At 38.1% G+C, this 23,298-nt stretch overlaps 1 protein-coding gene across 3 annotated transcripts in view; it reads left to right on the top strand.

Moving 5' to 3' along the window:
• CDON (cell adhesion associated, oncogene regulated) overlaps positions 1 to 23,298 on the top strand; it is a 94,894-nt gene that overhangs the window by 313 nt on the left and 71,283 nt on the right. The window lies entirely within an intron of this gene.

Raw genomic sequence — 23,298 nt, 5'->3', positions numbered from 1 at the left:
CGCGCGGGGCAGGTGGGACGCGCCTGGCGGGGCGCGGGGGCGCCCGCACGTCCCCGGGGAGTGGGGTCCCCGCCCCTGGGCGTCCAGCCGCAGGGCGCCCGCGGGACGGTGATTTCTGTGGGCAGAGCCGGAGGAACGCCCTGCACTATGTACCTCTCTGCCGTCGCGGACGCCCTGACTGCCCAGCCGCGGGGAGTGCGTTTTCCTCCTGGAAGCCTCCTGTGGCTTGCATGGTCGTCCCTAAACACGGTGCAGCGCGCCGTTTCTTTCAGCCTGCAGCCTCCAGACCTTTGTTGTGTTTTCTTCACATATGGGAACTTCAGTCATAAGTCATCGAAGGAGGGAGAGGGAGCCGCGCCTGCCCTTCCTCGTGGCCCCGAGCCCCATCCGGGCAGGTGGAAGGCCCCCCCAAAGGCGCCCTTCTGCGGAAGGCTTGCCTCGCCCGGCCGGGACTTCAGAGGGTGGCAGGTGCTGCAAGGGCAGGCTGCGTTCCAGCTGAGAGCTGGAATTTGGGGAAACGTCATTGACGGAAAGGCAGCCTCCGTGCCCCGACTCAGATCCCTTGGGAGAGAGAAGGCTGCACTGAAAGGCAACAGGACGTTTATTCTCCGGTCCGTGGGCAGCAGGGGGGACGAGGCCCACGTTGGATCCCCTGCGTCACGGGTGCCCTCGCGCTCAGACCCCCCACTGACCGACGCAGCATCCCCGATGGGCAGTGTCTGGGAGCAGGCGGGCGGGGGCTGGGACCGCAGTGGGTTTATTCTCAGTGTGATTCTAAACATTCGACTTCATCTTACAGCTCATTCTGTTTATTTAGAGCTCATACGTTGTTTTTTTTTTTTTTGAGTAGTCGATTTTAGCTGAAAATGGAGGGGGGGCGTAGTTCAACTTTTGGACAAGAGGAAAGGAAACTGGAAGAAACTTTGTGGAAACTGTAAATCAGTGCTCACCTAGAAAGCATTCTTTTAAGCACCCAGCGAGGCCCCGAATACCCTAGTTTCTGTTAGGCACATCTCGAAATAAAAGTGCCTCATACTTCAGTTATAGGGGAAGGATGGAGAAAACCTGTTTCCTTTTGTAAAGACGAGCCCTGGGTGTGCGTTTGGCAGTGTGTAGAGCAGAAACGTTTACATGTCTGTACGAAACACGCCACTGCATACTGTTTACCTTTCATGCAAAAACTCGGATATCATATTTGGGAAATCTGCCTTTGTTTGAATAGTGTAGTCCACCAGGAACATCAGTTACTAGAGATAACTGCGCTATTGTTTGTGTAGTAACTCGCTTGGGATGCTTTGATTGATGGCTGTGTTTCTCATCAAGCTCCTCTTCTGTGGAAAGGACTTCAACAGCTCTGCTCTCAGGCGGGGAGGTGCACAGAGCCCTCAGGACTGGGAACACACTGATCTAGGCCGTGTAGTTGGGCTCCTGCATCACTCTTACTCCTCGCCTCCTTTGCAGGTGGTGTTGACGGTGCATGGAAGGACTTAAGCGCACTTGACGATAGGACTCCCCCCACCCCCATCCCAAGTTCAGCAAGGTGTATGTCTAGGTGAAGGCTTTGTGTAGGAGAAGGGATTTCTGTCCTAGGGCTTCGCTCTAAAGAGCTCAGGTAAAATTTGTTGACTAGTTCTGGTGCTTTCCTCTTATTTTTCCACTTAGCCCTTCTGCTTTCATGACTTCCTAGATGACTTTATCTATGGTTTTGTCCAAATAAAAGTTGAAGTAACATTTTTCTTCTCTAGAAATGTTTCTTTTGCAAACATGTAGACTAACATTTGGTGATGGGTTGTAAGTAAAATCCCCCGGGGGGGGGGGGGGAGGAACAATTTCAGGAATTCAACATTATCATAGTGAAATCATCCTGGGGATAGGAAATTAAAAATAACTAGTTGACAAATTTGTTATTTATAACATGTAATTACAGTAGCTGTTGCCTTGTTATTAGCAGTTTGTACTAAGTAAAAGTGTAGATGAGACAACACATCAGGGGAGTAGATGAGCTGTCCACCAGGTAGTCTTTAGATAGGTGATGATCTTACCCGTTACTAGCAACTAACTAGATGAGAAAGAGAATTTGGAGTCTGGTTGCTAAGTAGATGGCTTTGAAGGACTTGATTTTGCAATTTTTGATTGGTGATTTTTGTCCAAGAAATTTTGTGCACTTGGATTGAATTCGAGAATGTTTTATTTTTATTTAAAATTTTACATGGTGTTTACACATTCCATTTATTTATAAACAGTTCATTTATAAATATTTGTTGTGTATGTGGTATACTAATTCACTGTCAAGAGAATGGAGAGGAGGGCTTTACTTGATTCTTTCCAATTAAAATTAGGTACATGGAATATACTTAATGTTGCTTTCAAAATATTAGATTACAATTAAAGGAAAAACTGGTTTGTTGGTTTTCTTTTTTTAATCCTTCAAGTTTTCCCTCATGGTTTGTGCTCTTTCCCTCATTGTCAGGCTTAAAACATACAGTATCATTGTCATCTGTCTCCTGAATAATGGTCCTGAGGTGATATTATTAATGTGGCTTTTTAAAATCAAACTAATTATACTTGCCTAAAAGAGCCACATGTGTGTGATTCTAGCTGCCTGGTGCCTTTTGAGAGCCCTGGAGACAAGCTAGTGAATAGAGCTGAAAATTCATTCTGTATTTGATTAAATGGAACAGCCTCGCTGCCCCTTACCCCAGCAGGGGCTACGAGATCTCTTGATCCCCGAAGCGGCTCCAGGACCCTGGGAATTCCATTAGCGAGCACCTGAGGAATTTCTGCCCTGCAGTGCCTTTTGTGTGTGTGTGTCTGTGTATGTGTGCAGAGGGAGTGGAGCAGAGTGGTGAGGGGGGAGTCGTGGGAGGCGGGCGGAGAGAGGCTACGTTAGAAGACTCCATATGTTAGCAGATCTAAAAATCAAGGCATGACTTAACAGCTTATCTTGTAAAAGAAGCGCCCAACCCAAAGGCAGATTGTTAGTCAGGACTTTCTTACAGGCAGGACTGTGGTGGTGTGTGTTTAGTACCGAAGGGTACGCCGCTCTTAAGTACAGAAAGTCACTGCTTGCTTTCCGTCCGAAGCACAAGCATATACACGTTACAGACTTGGTAAGTGTTCTCTGAATGATCTTTTGATAAATATGTAAAACGGTGTTACAGTTTGGTCCTGCCTGGAAGGGCTGATGTATTGTTTCAGTAACTTTTTAAACGGAGAGCAAAATCTGACTTTCATGTGAAGCAAATCGTTTTGGCAGAGGTGAAACGCTTGTTTGAAGAGGCATATTTTAGTTTACGCTTTGGCTTTTGTATGATTTCATTGTGTTTTTGTTATGTTATTGTAGAATTTAAATTCATTTAGGGTCTCTTTTCTCTTGTCTTTTTAAAGAATTCTTTCTATTTTTAGTATTTTTTTAAGGCATTGCTTTGCAGTCTTGCCAGCAGGCACAAGTAGATGAAAATATATCTACCAAAAATATTCTGTAAAAATCTTCGGAGCAAAATTTTTGAGAAACAATAGTGTATCTTCCTTCCCCTACCGCACCTCCCCTGCCCCAAATAATTTTTGGATGCGTTTTTCAGAATATTAGCCCGGTTTGTTTCTTGTGTACTTTTCAAGGAAGAGCAGTTCTGAATCGGATGGTGTAGTTAATTGATTTTCATCTTCTGTTAAACATGAATCTGAATTCCAGTGCTTGTAGTTTTCAACCAATGCAGAATGCAGTAGTTTATTTGATGGTTAATTTGATTGATATTTTGTTCCTGATTAAAATCATATTGTGTATCACAGTTCTTTCCTATAATCATGTAGTCCTCTACCAAATTCTTCTCACAATACAGTGTGTTTAGAAAATAAAGAAGCCTTTTGGAGAGTATGTTTAATTTCTTTCCACCTTAATCCCGGGCATGCCTTCTACTAGTATGGCCAAATTGAAAGGACTTGCGAATGAATTGGAGTAAACACTAAAGTTACCATTGTGCCTGTCTTGGTTCCCAGTTGTTCAGTTGCTTTGCTGTGTGATGTATTTTGATGGCCACAGATAATAAAAAACTACCCCAAAGAACATTTTGTTCTATGAATCAGTTGAAATGTGAGTTGGTACTTCAGTTCTTGAGAGCGCCAGTGATGCATCTTTTAATCATAGAATTAAGGAACAGTGAACTTCCTTACATCTTACTTAGGAGAAAAAAAAACAACAACCAGGTTATAGTGTTGAACTTACGTTATATATTATTCTGCTTCTGTTCTGTTGTTTGGAATTGTGTGGTTGGTTTTATTTTTATATTGCTCTAATACAAATAGAATTAAGAAGTTGACCTTTAGCTTGTTCCTCAGCCATTGGTGTTACAGACTGGCTCACCTCTTTTTATTTATGTGAGCTTGGGCAGTGATCTTGACCTAAGCCTTGGTTTTCACCTCTGCAAAATGGGGATAATAGCAACACTGTATTTCCCTGAAAATAAGACTGGGTCTTATATTAATTTTTGCTCCAAAAGACGCATTAGGGCTTATGTTCAGGGGATGTCATCCTGAAAAATCATGCCAGGGCTTATTTTCCGATTAGGTCTTATTTTCGGGGAAACATGGTAGTATCTCTTACCACTATTGTGGGGGGGGGGATTACAAGAGATAATGGAAGTAAAGCGCTTGGCATATGGTAAGACCTCTGTCAATGTTAGCTGCTGGCATTTTTGGTAACTTCTCTTATACATTAGTATATTACTTTGATCCAGAAGTGATTTCTTTGAATTATTAAATAATGAGGAATTCTCAGAAGTTAGTAGTACTGTGGGCATATGTGACTGTAGTTGTAATGTGTTACAGTTTTCTTAATTTTGCGATTGAAACTTAAAAGGCACTTGGAAACAATGTGTTGCATTTTTTTTCAGTTGAGGTATAATATAAAAATGTACACAAGGGTACATTGAATGTACACTAAGTGGACAACCAGATGAAGTTTCACATATGCACATACGTGTGGTCACCATGACCCCGAACAAGATCTAGAACGTTTCCTTCACCTCAGAAGGCTCCCTGGTGCCCCTTCCCAGACAGCCCCACTATGTCCAACAAGCAACAACTACTCTGACTATAGACTGCTTTTCACCATAGATTAGTTTTGCCTGGTTTTGAACTTTACAAAAATGGACTCATATAATGTGTACTCTTTTTATATCTGGCTCATTATACCTGTGAGATTCATCATCTATGTTATCGTGTGTTATACTAATTCATGTATTTTAAATTGTTGTGGCATCTTTTGTGAGTGTGTGTTTTGAAATTCGTAGTAGTTCATTTTATTGGCACATTCGGTACATGGTCATTGGGGAAGAAATAACACTACTTCTTCCTAAATTATTAGAAAATCAGAACCTGGGGTGGCGGGTTAGCTCCGTTGATTAGAGCGTGGTGCTGATAACACTAAGGTTGCCAGTGCCAGTTCAATCCCCACATGGGCCACTGTAAACTGCGCCCTCCTTAAAAAAAAAAAAAAGTAAAAGAAAATCATATCCCAATGGCTAGCTTAGAAAAATAACCTTGACCTTATTTTTATACATAAAGAATGGGTTAAAGGTAATATAATTACATTCAGTTACAAATCCATAAACCAAATCCTTTCATAACTACATTCATTTTATTTTTTTGTTTTTAGAGAGGAAGGGAGGGAGCCTTAAAATAGAGAAGGACCATCTAAGGTGTCCTTCATTTCTAGGATTTAACGCAATAATCAATCCTTGTAATTAATACGGAAGTGACCATTACAGCGTTAGTGTATGTGTTAGTGTTAGAATATTACAGCGTTAGTGTAATTTTCTTTTAGAAAAAGAAGAAAACCACAGTGTTATTTTGGAAAAAAAATCCACCCCAAATGGAAGAAAATGGAGCTAGGATGTTGTTATATTACAAGAAAATTTTAAAGAACTGGACCACACACTTATATAGGCTACTAACCTTAACAGTTGCTGTCAGGCCATGCCTATATGTTTATTTGTATTACTGAAATTTCCTAATATGCTAAATAAAATTTATTTCCCCAAAGAGTGAAACAAGAACACAAGATGATGTTGATCAGAAGTTTTTGTTTAAATTTTGGAGGGGGCCGTGGTTGAGGTTAACGATATTTCTGTTGTTGGAAATGTTGATGAAGAATTTTCTGGATGTTCTGCTTGAACACAAGTCACTTGTCTCTCCAGAGACATTGTATTTTCAGCATTTGTAATTTTATTAAATCTATTATTCATAGCTCCTTGACACAAGCTCATTCATCACATATGGCCACGTGCAGGGGTGGATTCCCCTGCACTCCAGAGGGCCAAGTTAACCCCTTTTCTTTTTAAATCAGACCACCGGTCGCCAAGATTTCAATGGGGGAGGGAAACTTGTAATAGTGGTATGTGATGCATCTTTTGTTCCATAGGGGCACTCACAAGATGCAGATTTTGTTTAAACCAAGGAAGAACTGTCTGACAAATAGAGCTGCCTCGTGATAGAAAATGTTCTTTTGAAGGGGTATGAGCTCCTTATTACTAGACATGTTCTAGTGGCATTTGCAAAAGATTTTGTGGAAAGGATCTCTCTCTTCCTTGGGCCTTTGCAGTACTAAGACTCCCTGAAATAAGTTTTGTGGGGTAGCTATGCTACGTAACTACCACATACGTGATTTTGGAGGGAGAAAATGTGTTAAAAAGTTCCAAACAGCCATTGGATAAATAAATTTTCTCAAACCAACCCTAGTATAAAGTTGACTGATTCTACTTGCCGGCTCTTTCACTTCAAATGTAATTCTTAGTTCATCACTGACAAGTAAATGTAAAAGATTCTTTCTTTGTTTTTCCAATGTTCTAAGTGTATCGGTACCAGAAATGGTAACACTTTACAAGTATAGTATTTGTTCCCTTTCTATATAGGTACACATCTGAGAATTTACTTGCAGCCATCTGTTGACCCAGTTATTCATTCACCCCACAACAAATTATATAGTGAAGTACAAATTAATAAATGCACCTCTTGTCTCTTTACCTTCTCTCCTCATCCAAGCTTTTCTACACTTGAATTTCAAGAGCGAGAAATAACTCATGGGGGGAAAAAGCCTACTATCAGTGACTTATCCAAGCAGTGAAACGGTATTCTGGGGACCTTCGTTATTTAACAAGGTACATACACATCTTGTATCTGTAAATATATGTCAATTTATGTTAATTGATATGTAGAATGATTAAAGGGAGTATAGGATCCTGAATCACCAAAATAATATTTTCTCTATTTTACAAAGCAGTTTTCTATTTATTTATACACATGTAACCCTCTGTACCCTCCCAGTAACCTATAGGAAGGTTTCTCTTATCTCTTCTCTGTTACCATTACCGTACCCTTCTACCCTCTTTTTCAAAATTTGGGAGAGGGATGAGAGGAGATTCAGAATGTGAGACGAAACAATCTTTGTGGCTCCTGCTTAAAGTGTTACTGCCTCATCTCCCTGTCTCCAGTCTTGATTTTCTCCCTTTCAAATCATCATTTTCCTACATTTTGCCAGAATCATGATCTTCTTAAAACAGAAATCTGATCATGTAACTGCTCTTAAAATTGATTTATCCAAAGGCCCTGAATTGCTCACTGATGAAAGCCCAGGTCTTCAATAGGGCACACAGGGTACCTGGTGCTCCTGCCGTCCTTAACTACACCTGGCCTTTTCTCCTGCAGGCGAGGCTGATACTGTTTACGTGTCTGTCTCAGCCTTAGCTCAGTCCTTAAGGACAACCTGATTTCCGCCTAGATGCCATCCTTCCTCTCACCCTTTTCCTTGCACTGTGCCTAACAGTACGAAACATCCAAATGTCCTGAAGGTATCAGTGCTAAAGCAGTGATTCTCAAATTTTGATGTGCATTTGAATTTCTTGTGGGATGTTAAAACGCAGATACTGATCAGTAGGTCTGGGGTGAATCCCGAGATTCTCCCTTTCTAATAGGTTTCCGACAATATTAATGACTCTGGGTGGACCACACTGAGTAGCAAAATGCTTCACTGTCTCCTCTAGGTCCAAGGATGATTTCAAAATTCAATTCTCTTAAAAATCCAGTGAAATCAGTGACTCTTCATGTCAAGTTTAGGTATGCCACAGCTTCAGATAATGAAGATTAAAGAAAACTATAGATAAAAAAGTAGTTAAATGTTGAAGATACTAGGACGTCTGTTGTCACATATTACTGGAATGCTTGGGTAATATTTGAATGATTTTATGTATTTAAAATGTGTATTTTTGTTCTGTGCAACATTATTAGGTCTCTAGAGAGCTGATGTCATGTTTTATGTGTTTGTTTTCAAAAACAGTATTACAGGCATTCTGGATATATGGGGACTAAAAAGTACATTCTGGCTTCTGTCTCTTGCCAGGGAAATTTCTGACAGTGGCTTTTTATGGTATCAGACTAAAAGTAATTAGTATTTTCTATTTTACTATAATTTGCTATCTGTTCAGTGAGTCATTGTACACATTGCCTCGTTAGAGGTAAAACTGGCAAGGGGGACGAATGTTTAATGGACAAAATACTTTTATCAGGCTATAAAGTTACTGTAGTGACATCAGAACTTGGCAGCCTCTTATATTCCAATAAAAAGAAAAATGGCATCATAAGCTAGGAAGAAGACATTTTTCTTGCCCATTTGTTTTGGCTTATTTTCATGGTTTTGGTCTCAGGGCGTGTGTATAACAAAATAACAACACAGTGAATAATAGGCAGTAAGAATTAGAGAGTGAACGTAGTTTTAGCCAGAGCGGACATACTGCTTATCACTCACCTCCATTTCAGTAATTTAAACTGTCCTCTCAGATTGGTGACTATGAGAGTATAAGAGTGAGTATGAAGAACGCTTAGCTGTAAAATGGAGTTAAATTTCATTGTTGTGGGTTGATATTGCTGTTTCCCCAAAAATAAGACCTAGCCGGACCATCGGCTCTCATGTGCTTTTGAAGCAAAAATTAATGTAAGACCGGTATTATATTAGACCTGATATTATATTATACTATATTATATTATGTTATAAAGACCCGGTATTGTATTATATTATATCAGACCCGGTCTTTTATTAAAACAAGACCAGGTCTTATATTAATTTTTGCTCCAAAAGACGCATTAGAGTTGATGGTCTGGCTAGGTCTTATTTTTGGGGAAACACAGTACTTACCTTGCAATATATTGAGAAAGTTTGATGATTGGCTTCTAAGGTGGGCCTGTGAGGGTGTCTGAATGTAATTATGAAGGTGAGAGTACAGTTTGGTAGGAAAGCTGCTATTATTCCTCTTTATAAACCCCAGTAAAGTAACATCGTATTACCAGTCAAATCTATTTGACTGAATATAGTGCCTCCTCTTGCCGGTTTTAAATTGTTCACTCTTGTGACATGAGATCGGTAGATGATTTAATGGCAGCTCGTATGCCAGGATTTCAGTTTGGTGCCCAGTCATCTGAGCGGTAGTTGCAGCAGATATGGGGACTACTGGATACTGAGAAGATATTTGTATAGTTCTTCATAGGTTACAAACTCCTGAGGAGGACTGCACTGAAGTCTTCCTATAATGTTGTGCCCATGATTTATGTCGTGGCTCCATCTTCCTGTGATCACCTTCTTAAACAGCGTCATTTGATCGTTTCTTAGTTAAGTCTTGGCTGTTCATCCAAAATGAAGTTTTGTTCTACAGTAAGGAGGATTCTAGCTCTGATAGGTTAAAGTATATTTTAAACCTAATTTTAAATATATACTTTGACTTAACATTTTTTTCAAGTCATAATCTGATTAGAAAGTTCTGATCTCTTAATTGGTTCTTTGGATTCCTATTTATTGAAAATTGGGCATACTTTCTTTTTCAGGGCTAAATCCTTTTTGAAATTAAAGCAAAAACACATCAAACTTCCCACCCTGAGTTCCCAATTCCAAGCTCTAGTCATCATGTTTTAAATTATTTTGTATTTCAGTTGGGTTTCTCTTTTAAAAGAAATTGCAGGGCTCTTGTTTCGACTATAGACCTGTATAGGTCTCTCATATAGTTTTCAGCATCCATTTTAGAGCTAAAGTTGTTTTTTAAATCTCATGGCTAACTGAAGCCAAATTTGAGTCATTATAAGATGGGTTGTTAACTGTGGTCTCCTATTAGGCTAGCAAACACAGTTGTCATTATTTGTTATTTCTTTTGTGTTTGAGGATGCATTTTTAAAGAGCTATTGTCATAGTGGTTAGGTCTTAAAATAATTTCACATTTGTTACTATGACAGCAGCCGCAGTGGGGTTTTTAATCATACAGTACAGCTTGTGCAGAGATTTGATATCAATGTTTTGTGGCATCAAATAAATTTTAGCTCAGGGATTTGACTACATACATCTTACTAGTGTTAACAGGAGTCTTGTAGCTAACTCCCAAAGTGGGATTTTTAAATATGAATCTTGTAAGTTAAGGCTGTATCCCACCCCACATGAAAATAACAGTAGAAACTTTTTAAGAAAAATTGTCAGTGTTTTACTTATTTTGGGATTTCTTTTCCAGATAGGTAGATTACTAGGGAAAAGGTAAGGAAATTATTAGTCCTGTAGAACAAAGACTTCAATGCTTGATCAGATTCATGTTTTCTTAGCTAATTAGCATACAGAATATTTTATTAGTTGTGGTTATAGATGTTAGCTGATCATGGAATCAAGTTAAACTCCCGAGGTCTTCAACAGCCAGGAATTGAGTCTTTTTATTTGTGCAATTAAGGGTTTTTTCCCCCTTCATGTTGAAATGTGAGTTCTCTGGGGGGAAAAAATCCTTTCACTTGACATTTAATAAGCAAAATCCCTGTTTGCTTATAAAAGTTCTTTCTAATTCTCTGAGAAATACTAGCAGGTATACTTGGGCAATTTTATAAATAAATAATATGGTGGCAAAGAAGTGAAGTATTGCTTTTGCAGAGCAGGGCCCTTGTCTGCGTGCCTTGCAGACTTATGGTGCCTCTAGGGCATTGGGAAGAGAGTGCTCTGCCCTCCCTGCGTTGTCCTGTGCACAGACAGGAGGTGTCGTCACATTCCCTGAGCTTGCTTAGCTCCTTGCTGAGGAGTCATGAGTTCAATTACATCTTCTGTCCCGTGGTTCTTTTCATTCCATATACAGTTTTCTCCCTTTTTCTGTTTCTGATGGTGATCATTTCTTAAATAACTTTTATAGAGTCCTTTGTACGCTGCAGTGTTTTACAGGTGTTTTTTGTTTTCTGTTTGCCCTAACTGTGTGAGAGTGGAATTTTCATGAGAATGGAAATCATGAAGACAATAAATGATTGAGCATTGGTATCAGATACGAGAGTTTTAATACAGTTCAAAGTAGGTAATCTTTCAAATCTCCCTAAGATTGGAAAAGGAGGCTATTTGAAACTGTAGTCTTTTAAAACTTAATTTAGGTTATAATTGCATATTTGTGCTTAGGAATAGAATAAAATAGTTGAATTCTAAGTCCCTCTCCCCCGCCCTTTTTGGTCTTGGACATTTCTGAATCACAAACTACATTCTAGATTTCATTGGCCTAATGGAAAATATTGAAGTGAATTTGCCCAAGATAAAATTGACCTTCTGGTGTCTTGTATTTTTAATCTCCTCTGAAGAGGTCATTTGATGTTTTTTTTCCCCCCTATCCACAGGGACCCTTGCTTTTCTAATGTTTCTTTAGAGCAGATACTTAGATGCTTAGAAATTCTTTAACAGTATATTCCAGCTGAAAATGAAGTTTTAAAGCCCTTTCTAATTATATGTAAAGTAATAAAATTAGCAAAGGGGGATTTTTAGAAGTAAATCTCATTTTACATTTGTGCCTTTAGTTGTGGAATGAATATAAAATCTACATTGATATGCTCTTTAACAGTTCCATGTTACCCCGTATCCAAAACATGACAGATGATAGTGAAACATAATTTGGTTTTTCATTTATTGGAGATGTTAAAAAATGAATACAAGTTTTGCAGTTTTAAGTGATTCTTTTAGTATTGCTTTTGTCAATTGTTAGCTATTTCTCTTATGTCTTATATTACTGTATAATGTTGGATAAAACAAATGCCAATGCTGATGCATTTAATGGTAGCTAATTTGTGTTATTTCACTCTCTATTAAAACAATTGTTAACTGTTTAATGAAATAGTTTAAAAATGGTTTGATGACCAGAATGAGAAGGGAAGACAGAAAAATAGATATTCTTAAAGGCAAATTTTGCCCCTCCTCTTTGGTTGGAGTGAAGACTGAGTTGTAATAGCAACAGAGTCCAGCTCCCAGTGAGAGGTGTGAGGCTGTTTATTTTCACTGTGGAGATGTATATACTACAGAAGGAAAACTCTGGCCTTGCTGAACCTAAGCAAATCATTACTTATCTATGATCTGGCAAGCAATTTGATTAAGGCTGACAGAACTCGTATAATATCAGATGCAGGCCCTCTCAATGATTGATGAGCCTTGTCTGTAAGTTTTTTTTTTTTTTTAATTTGAAAGGAGAAAAACTGAAGAAGAATGAATACTTCTTCAGACCTCTAATTGCCAATCATAAACCAAGTCTATAATGTAGTTTTAGGTATAGTGGTTAATGTGTATTAATTTGTATGCTGCTTTTTAGGTTATAATTAAATGGCTTTAAAGTAATATTTGTGTCAGCAGGTTAATTTGGCTTTTACATGATTAAATTCTTGAAATTTTAGAGATCTTGTTTCGTATTTTATTATCTTTCTTGGTTTTCTTTGATGTTCTCTGTTTAGACTAGTAGAATTTTTAACCTATAAAGAAATTTCATTTTCATTCTCTAATGAAATTGACTTATTTGGAAGTCCTTGGCTATAAGGCATTTTCAACCCCTTGCTTTTGTCAACCAATGATCTTTGGATGGTCTTTGGCACCATTTCAATGCCAACAGGAATTCCCGATTTGGGGGTCAGTGAAGAAGAAAACTATCCTCAGTACAAAATGCTCAATCGTGATACAGCAGCTCCACTGTGAGGAGACCCCAAGGCGAGGCGCTTCTCTGGGTAGACAACTCTGCTCAGCTGTGCTCTGGTGTTCCACCTGCTCCAGCAAGACATCTCCAGTCTGGAAATACAGTGTGCAGTCTTCAGTGGAAAGGGCAAGGGTGCTCCCTAAGTCATAGGGCAGCTGACTTGTATAGACATAAGTCCCTGCTTCTGGTCTCCAATTGGATGGCCTGTCCTCATGCAAATGAGGACTCCAAATCCTTGCAGTTTGATTGGTCCAAAAAGTACTGTCCTGATTGGTCAGAATGGTGTTGCTCTGATTGATCAGTGAAGACGCTGATGGGAGAACTTTAAACAGGCTGGCTCAGATAGCAGAAACAAAGTGCATGCAGGCAGTCCAGTGCAGGCGTCTCTCTGAATTGTGGTTTGCATGAAGAGGCACGTGGGTAGAAATGGCTGCTAGGCTCCGTTTTTTAAATTTGAGCCCAGTGAGCCTCCAGGAATCCTTCTTAGTAGGTAGCCTCTTTTTCATGGTCCACACTTTATAACTACATGAAAATGATTTAGACAATTGTAATAATTTGGGCTATTGAGTGTTGCTGCTGACCACTTTGCTGTATTATTCGTTCCTTATCTCATTTTCAGTACTAGCAGATTGATACTGTGCGTCACTGAAATGTGCCAAATGTTCCTGGCAACATTTTAAATCATTAGTCACATACAGTGCTGACTTCAACCAAAGAGGACCATTTCTTGTTTTTTATTATTCATACGCTGCTTAGTAGAAATGGGTATAGGACTAGAAGACATTCCCCCCATTTGAACTATATTTAGCATATGGAGTTTCTAGATTAATGAAACGACTGAATTGAGCATGAGTTTTCTGTAAATGGGATTTTGTTAACCGGGAAATTTTCAGGTTATGTATCTTAAGGATTTAGGTGAGGTTAAGCTTTGGAGTCAGTGCCTGGAGTCAAAGTCAGACTCTGTCACGTTCTCGTGCTGCAGCTTCTCTGCACTTCAGTTTTTGCATCTGTGTAATGGTGGTCCAAACGCCTGGAGCCGGGAGTTATGGAACTGGACATGACAGGTGGTGGGCTACAGTCTTCCCTTTTCAGCTGAGCGCTGCCTCTTTATCCTACAGTTTCCTTCTGTTGTTCACAGTAATAGTAATAATGCTTCAGGAAGGACACGCTTAGTATTTTTATCTTGTTGTTTTAAATGTTGTTGTTGTTGTTGTTTTTTAGGTGAGTGTTGAGAATTCCATCCTTCTATCCCACAATTTGGCCTGTTAGTATATTTTTATCACCGGAATCCAGATTTTCAGGGAAGCATGGTAATTTTTGTGGCTGATGCTGAACATGTTTGCAGGTGAAAACATTGTATTACAACTCTACAAATTATCATAACTCTACAAATGCAGATTTGTAAGATATTCCATCTGGGGCCTATAAAATAGAGGATAAAGCGTGGTGGTGTTGCTTTTGTAGAGTTTTCTTGGGGTGGTGGTCTTGGTGGCTGTGGAGTTGGGTAGCATTTACGAGATTCTTTTAACTTACTTGATTTTGGGGAATGTGAATCTTGTATTTGGAACTGTAGTTCTTGTCCTATCACCCTAACCCATTCTCAACCCAGATTTGAAAGGTGTGTGATCAAAGAAATAGCCGTGTTTGTTTAAAGTAATGGCTTACCTGAGATGATAGTATCCTGTAGTTTGCTAAAAGGGAGTTAGTTTGCACTCAAAACTTGACTGTGTGACTTTTTCAAAGGGAAAAATTCTTATAAACTACTAATGTTGATTAATAATTTTTATTATTAATCTCAATTATGTACAAAATAAACCAAATGCAAACTTTTAATAAAACAAAAACAATTTTACAAAGTAAATATTGACAAAACCACAAAACCAATATAACTCAAAAATTTTAAATAATCTTTAAAAAAATTTTGGGTTGTGTTGAGTTTAATAGTATGAAGATACTTTTGCTTATTTTGTATTTCACTTGTCTGTTTGATTTGATTCTTTTGATTTTAAGCATGATTAACATTACTTTTAATAATGAACTTGTTTTTAGTAATGAATTTGTTTTTAATAATGTACTCGTTTTTAATAATGAGCTTATTTTTAAACATAGGTCCAATGTTTTGTGGGTCAATCACTATATAAGTACACCCTGATATATAATACTGAAAAACTGAAACCATGCAATGAAATGTATTTATGTATTAATGTTTACTTTTTGTTGATGAATCATAGTAATGTGCAGTCTTTGCAATACCTGTGTTCCTAATGCGGTGTTACACTATTTGCTGTGTCATATACTTTTCAAGTTTGGCACACTTGTGCTGCCATGAACTAGAAGGTAATTCACATCTCCTACTTTTCACCTGTTTCAAAACTTTCTTTGTACATGTCATTGATGTGATCCAAAAACACAAATGCAAATTGGGCACTGAAATCTTGTGGCATGTCTTTATTGTCTAACTGATGATCTGGAGTAAGCGTACAATAATTTGAGTTTCAGCAGTGCAGAAACACCATGAAATTTAAAAAAATTATTTTCCTACTTCCAAAAATCCATCTGCAGAATACAATAGAGAAAAAGAACTAAAACATGGTAGGTTTGAGAATCCTTAGAGAATAAGAGGTGGCTGTGGATTCATACTGAAGTAAATGGACATCAAAACACACCTGTAAAACCCTGAAAATGACCTTTCTTTTATTTAAGGAGCTGTGTGTAGAATAGGGATTACCCATTCAAATTTCTCCCCTGTCATTTATTAGCTGTGGAGTCTTGGGGATGCCATCGGAGCTTTCTGCATTTTCGTTTTCTAATTTAAAATCGGAAATAATACCTAAATTTAAGATTGTGAGGATCATATAATATATGTGAATATAGGTGAAATCTTTCACCCATAAATTTAGTAATTGGTAGCTAGCTATTCTTTGGAATAATTAATCTCATAAGACAGGTGTTTGGTAAGATACGTAAATATATATCCATTTCCACACAAGCTATTCCCTCCTTAGTGGAAGCAAGAGGCAAGGGTGGAGTAGAGTATCAGAATGATTGGTAAGGTTTTTTATACTACATGGAGAGCCCCGCCTCCTCAAATCATGTGCACGTGACCCACTATTGCCACTATGGATGTGTCATTACTCTCTTGTGCCAAGGCAGAAAGATGGCAGATCTACTGACCAAAACATTTGCATTTTTCTCTGGCAGCTTTGATTTAAATACTTGTACAATATTTTAAGATTTTAATTTTATAATTTTCATAAAGATGAACTTACTTATTTATCCAAATAATTAGCCAATTGATATTGCTTTATACTGACAGGGCATGACTGACCCACCTCATGTGTATAAATAAATTAGTGTTGTGGCAGGTTGTTACAAAATATATTGGATTTTCCTTAGATATTTATTTACCAAATTCAAATCTTAAAAAATAAAAAAGTGTTGGCAAGAGGTGGAATAGATTTACTTGATGTTTTAAGGAAATTTATAGACTAATTTACCAGTTAATTTGGCCAATAGTCTTTAAATATACTTAAAATTCCTCCTAGAGCATTATCTCCCCATTTAATAATAGCACTACGTGGTAGGATTTGTTTTGACATAGCTTGCTATTATATGATTTTTGACTATACAAAAGTTTAATTCATGTTGCAGGAGCCATGACTACATACCATAAAAAAATCTGATATTTTAGCTTGTAATGCTGATCTCTGTCATAAGTGTATGAAGAGTCTATATTTGTTTTAGCTACAAATCCTTTTAACAGCCCTAAAAGCGATTTCCACTTACCCACTGTCGGTCCTAGACCTATAGAATGGGTAAAATCATGATGAATGTTTTGCAGACTACTGAGTCATTTCTGTTTGTGAGCAAAGTAATAGTGCTTCTGGTGTTGTTGGTAGTATCTTTTTCCCCTTAGGTTTAAAAGGACCTTTTGATAACGTCCATTATTTAAACTTTTCACCTTTGCCTATGGTTTTTCTGTAATGCTGTATCACTTTGATAGTCATTTGCCTTCAGTATCAAATTCTGAGTTTCGTAGCAAAGTCTAAAAGTTTGGTCTCTTTTGGAGGGGAATGTTCCTAAGAGGAGTAGGCATGGAACCCTGGGTTCAGTTGGGTCTTTTTGAGGGACAGACACCCATTGATATGAAGAAGAGTGCAAATGCTGCTTTAGGGAGACTTGTTGGTTGACATTCAAGATGAAAGGCCATGAGATATCTGTGTTCAATTCTCCATTAGGGGACACATGAGTTAGTCCATTTCATAAGCACGTGTTGGCATTGAGCTGTTATAATCCGATTTAAGAGAGTGAAGACTTACATCTTCAGTTGTTTCTCAACATTCATCTTCCAAATAGCCTGGTTTATAATGAAGATTGTATATTTGTCGAGAGTAAAATGAGAACTAACCAATCAAAAGATGTGTAGTGATTGTTTCCGAAAGCTAAATTTATTCTGAAATTATTTTTTGCCTACCGTTTTGTCCTGTTCTAATGAAACAATGAGAGTAGATGGCAGTTCTTATTTTTGTTGTTGTTGTTAATATTCTTACTTGGCAAATTGTTGGCAATCTTACATGGGCCACATAGGTGTTTCGCTTCATTTTAAAACATTATTGGTTATTGAAATCCAAAAGTCTGGGAACCATTGCCATAGATTAGATTTAGTAAATTTTCAGTATACAGTTATCCGTATTGGAGTATTACGGCTTCTGTGCTGTTTCTCATGCTAGACGTTTGTCCGTCTGTAAGATTTATGGTGCATCCATATCAAGCAGGGTTCTCTCTGCCACAGACTTAAGTTGGCTTTCCATCCTTCTCCAGCAGGAATGGAAATACCTCACTTAGGTTAGGTGCATCTCCATTGTTCCATGTACTGAGGTCAGGAGGTGAGCACCTAAGGAGTCTCTATATGAAAGCTGCTTCTTAGATATTTTATTAGTGCTGCTGTTGGTTATTTTAATTAGTAGTATGTTTTATTTGCACCCCGAGGCTGTTCAAGCAAAGAATGTAATTCAGATAAACAACATAATACCTGAGGTTTTGGAATACCCACACTGCCATCTGGACCTTTACTCTAAAGTGGTCTTACTTATGTTGGCAGGGAAGCTAGAGACAGAAAAGGGAGATGATTAAGTATAGTTATGAAATGTTTTAAGTGTAAATTCTTGGAAAGCCTGATACCTAGTTTTCAAATTGGTGATGCTGTTTTCTTTATCAGCAGTGGTTCTTTTTTTATAATAATACTGAGTTTTCATGAGAAGACCTATCTTTTCCATTGTTTTATGTGTTTCTAATGGTGTTTCCAGAATTCTGTTAGTATCTTACAGATAATTTGACTAAAATAGTGGATGACACTTTCTCAAAGCCAAAAAGTTTGCTAGGGAAATTTCTCTACTTTCTGTATAATACAAAAAGTAAGGGGGCCTCCTCTCCAAGTTCTTACAATGAAATTGTAAACTAGTCTCCTACTTTTCTTTTCTTTCCACCTGCCTTTTTTTTTGTTTTGAGCGAACACTTACTTTGCTTGCAAATTGAAGTCCTGAACTATATGCTTTTACTTAATTTTTAGAACTAAAATTTTGTTGGTTTTGGATACCTTTGCTGGTTTTCTCCCCCCTTTCCTCTTTCATTAGTGCAGTCATTTTTGGAGTATGCCAAAGATGAGGCAAAACTACGGTAAGAGGTGCATAGAAGCGTTTATGTTTTTTTTCGTTTAAACACACTTGTAAAATGTTTGTCATAGAATCCTAAAGTTGGAAAAAATTGTAGTTTTTTTTTTTTTCACCTCTTGCAGACAGAACCTACCTAAGCCACACTAAATTGGTAAATGTTCTACTTGACGGTCTCTGGGAAAAAGAAATATATCAATTTAGACCACCAACTATTAATTTTTAAAAATATTTTAAAATATACTTAAATATTTATTAAATATAGTATTTTAAAATATAGTATTTAAAAAATTAAGATCTCTGTCACTTTTAGAAACTTTCACACATCAAAAAAATGTAAAATTCTATTGTGTATATGTAATCCAGGAGTTAAAGATGTTAGAGATTTACAAAATGAGATTTATCTCCCCAACCATCTTCTTTCCCCACAGCTACGTTGAATATAAATATTCAATACGTTTTTGTTGTATAAGTGCATGAGAAACTGCTTTTTGTGTTGTTAGGCTACAGATTCCAACTCTACTCATAATCTGTCTCAGAAAATGGGTTGAATGAAGAGATGTTAAAAAATTAAGCAAAGGATCCACAGTATTCTTATAATTCTAAGACCCAAATTAATCATATGATATTATATACAGAATAAAGTTACAACTGTCTTCTAAATCTCACCAAACAAACAAACATAATGAAACCCCCACATGTGTATAGAAGCCAGTGATGACAGATCCTTAAAAGGAGTCTGGCTATGAGGGTATCTAGATGTATCAGAATATAAAAATGGATTTTGCAAATCCATTAAGCTATGGCTAGTGTTGTGTACAAAGGAAACATGAGTATAGTGTAATATGAAAAAATTAAGAAATACATCAGGACTTACATATCTAAATGAGAATTGTGTCTTTCAAGAAGTCTGTCACCTTGGGAAGCTGTATAGTTAATTTCACATTGCTGTTATTATTGTGCCAAAAAATTTAGAGTTATTTGGTGATTGCCTTTACTGGTTTTGGCACTTTAAAAAAATTGGTGTTCTTAAAAAAAAAATTGGTGTTCTTGATTTTTTTCAAAATAGCCATTAATGAATAAATAGGGTGATAATGGAGTTAGGACTACATGGAGTTAAAAATCAGGTATAATTATAAAATAATAGAACTATTTTTATGCCTGGTTTATAGATCAACAATGAAAATAACAAAGGATTTTCAGAAGAGTTTTGCACAGAGAAGCATCAGTGGAATAATGAACCTCTATGTTGAGTCTATCTCTGCTATGGTTTTCCCATAGAGTATGTATGTAGTGTGTGTGTGTGTGTGTGTGCGCGTGCGCGTGTGCGTCTCCTGGACCAGTATGTCCTTGAATTATTTCTTTTGGCTATCCTGTTTACTGTGCCCCAATGTAATGCCACAATGCAGCAGCTGTTGTTTTGTACATATGCTGCCCAGCGGAGTTGTTCCAGTTAGCTTTGCTTCATTTGTGGCAGACAGGCTAGACCTAAGGTAAAACTGCTTCTCAGTTTCTCCCAGTTGGACTAAAACTTCATGCTATATTGTGCTGTGTTTACAAATATACATGATCTTAATTGATTTGTTTTTCTACGCGTGTTTTCTAGTTCATCCGGACGTACCTTGATCATTTCTTTGAGTTGAACTGCCTCTCAGAGTTTTCTGGGGTTCAGATTTTCTTCCTACAGGCCAATGTGTGGTTTTAGTTATCTTTAGACTTACCAATCCAATTGTGGTGATTAGGTACTGACTGTCTAGTAATCTGTGATTGATTTGTATGTCAACTTATGAATGTGCGTAGAGTCCCATTATCAACGCACAGCCACTGTCCCATGGTGCTCTAGCAGCCTCAAGGAAGCTGGGTCTGACCTGATTCCCGTCACCAATTTGAGCAAAGCAGGGGCTCCTACGCAATCTAGATTCCTTCACTTATTTTATGCAGCCAAGTTGAAAGATGGAATAAAGTACTTGGAAACTAGTATCACTATATTTCAAGTCTCTGGGAAACTTACAGCTTAGGGGGTAGCATATATAACATAAAAGTCATTGTGATGGGTGGAGGGGTGGTCCAGTGTTCAACCAGCATTGATTCAAGTTTATTTTGCAGCACAGAATTTTTTTCTTGGATTTCTAATTTTTTCTTATTTTGGTTTCTCCTAAATGTTTGACTGTATACATTAGACTATATTACATGGAAACAAGTTTCTCCTTGCAGTTTTATTTCCTTGTTATTAAAATGAAATCTAAACCAAACCCCATGAGGGTGAGAGTGTTTTGTAATTGCCAGGAAAAATGTGTTTCATTTGGTAAGGTCTGAGCAAAGCACTGGACTTATTAACAACCGTATTAATTTTAGTACCTAACGCTTATCTAGAGCTCTTTTTCATATGTTTTCATATTCCTCCTTTTCATTCTCCATCAAAGAAGTTTAGCCAAGTGTGTGCCTGGATTTTGATATTTCTGTTCAAGTTCAGCTAGTTCTTAGCAAACTTAAAAATTTTGCTTTTAGCATTTGTTTTGTGGTTACCATAACACTGTTATTTTTTCCCATGAAACCAATTCCAGTGACAAACTGGAAAATCTCCTAAGTGTTAGATTTGTGGCAAGTGTTGACTCCATGATGCTTGCAAAGTAATCCCCTTGAAACTTGCTGCATTTTTTTTAATTGCCCCCAAATCCCTTTTTAGACTTTCACTGTTTGTGTGTAGCCATGCTTTTAAATATTCGTAATGCTGCTGTAGGACTCACTGTAGATGCCAGAATTATCTTACTCCACAATTCTTGATTTCCTGTGCTCTAGCAGCAGAAGGAAATAGTCTCCTTGAAAGAGAGCGGAACAGGAACACTTGACTTTTTTTTATACATACCAATACTGTAAATGAACCTACCTATCTCCGCTTGCCCAGACCCTTCTCTTCTGGTGTGTAATTAGGACCACATTGACTCCTATTGCAGCTGGCAGACCCTCACTGTTGCCTTTTTCTGCTTGTGACCTTTGATCTCAGTGACCTTTCCTGGGGTTTGTCCTAGGCCCTTTTCATTGTGTTGGAGCTGAAGTGGCTCATGTGGAGTTGATTATGTCTCTGCTCACTTGGCCTTTTTGGTGCCATAACTCCCAGTCACTTCCATTTTCTTCTCTACGTTTGACGCTCCACAGCGGAGGGAAGCGCTTTTGCCGGCAGCAGAATCAGTTTGTATGCTTGGCTGCTCCGACTGAGACTCACAGAGATGGGGGAGGGGGTGGGAAGTCCGTAGGTGTCAACGTTTTTTAAGTTGTTCTGAATGCTGGCTCCGTCATTAAGTGCTCATGAAGTGGGTACTGTGAAGAGCTGGATTTCATACTGAGGAGTCTGAATTCTGGTAAAAAGAAGAGAGTACTACAGGTTATTGACGTGGACCTGGGTGTTTGATGTCCTGCGGCTCTACTTCTGTAAGATTTATGTGTTCCTCCTCCTGCCTCCCAGCTATGAGGCAGGTCAGAGAATGCATCACTGTCAATTGCACATGACTGCTTTAAGGGATTCTCTTGTTTCTGAAAGAACCGGGCATACCCCCCTTCCATCCCCCCACAAACAGCTAACTATATGATGGTATATTTGTTGCATCTGGATTTATGATAGCACTTTCTTTGCCTCTCCTTTTCTCACCCTCCTCCTGCCCCTGCCCACTCCTCCAGTAAAATCACTGAAGGATGGATGCCAGCTGTTACTCTCATTTTCCAAGACCCCATGTGGACAGCATGAAGATTGTCACTGATCAAAGGCTTTAGTGATCACGAAGGAGTCAACAGTTAAGGAATGTGTCTAATTATCCTAAACTGTAGTACCTTTGAAAGATACAGGAGTGTGAAATCCAGTGACATTTTAAATTCTTTTTAAAAAAATTCTGAGTGTTTGATTCCATCCCTGGAATATGTTTCGTCTTTTCCTTTTGTGTTAAAAGTTTTTAAATTTTTCAGTAGTGCTGACTATGGGAATTATTTTGAGTGAGGCGTTGCTACCCCTTCAAATGTGGTGATTTTTTAGGAATCAGCCTGAGGCTCCCCTCCTCAATAGAGTGTCTGCTGTTGCCTCCCAAATCTCTCTTAAGCAATTCAGGCTTCTTTCTGCTTGCCTACAAATATCTTTTCTTAAGAGTTCCACCCACGTCCAACCCAACTCATTAGCTCCACACCACCCTCAAAACAACAACAAACCACAGAAAACCCTGCTGCTTTTCATGTATTTTCTATCTTAGTAAATGCACGTCATTCACTTACTCACTTGTCCAAGTCAGAAATCTGCAGCCTTATTTCCTTTATTTATGGCCAAAGCAGTGGGGAAACAGAGAAGCAGACAGATAATAGATTCCAAAGATGTCTAAGAGATGTATTCTTTCCCAGTGCAAATCATTCAATATCCAAGTACTCTTAAGTCTACCTCTTAAATGTCTTAAATATGTCCATGTAAAAAAAAACATTTTTAATCATTTTAATGTATCCCCTGCTATTTCTCTAGTACAGGTCCCCATCTTCTTTCACCACAGACTTCTAACCTCTCTTACCTACCTCTCTCCAGCCATTCTCCACATTGCAGCTTAAATGATTTTTCAAAAGCACAAGTCTGATCTTGTCCCTTGCCTGCTTAAAAGCCATTA

Source organism: Rhinolophus hipposideros (genome assembly GCF_964194185.1).
Source record: "Rhinolophus hipposideros genome assembly, chromosome: 24".
Classification (NCBI taxonomy): Eukaryota; Metazoa; Chordata; class Mammalia; order Chiroptera; family Rhinolophidae; genus Rhinolophus; species Rhinolophus hipposideros.
This window is presented reverse-complemented; position numbering and strand designations above follow the sequence as displayed.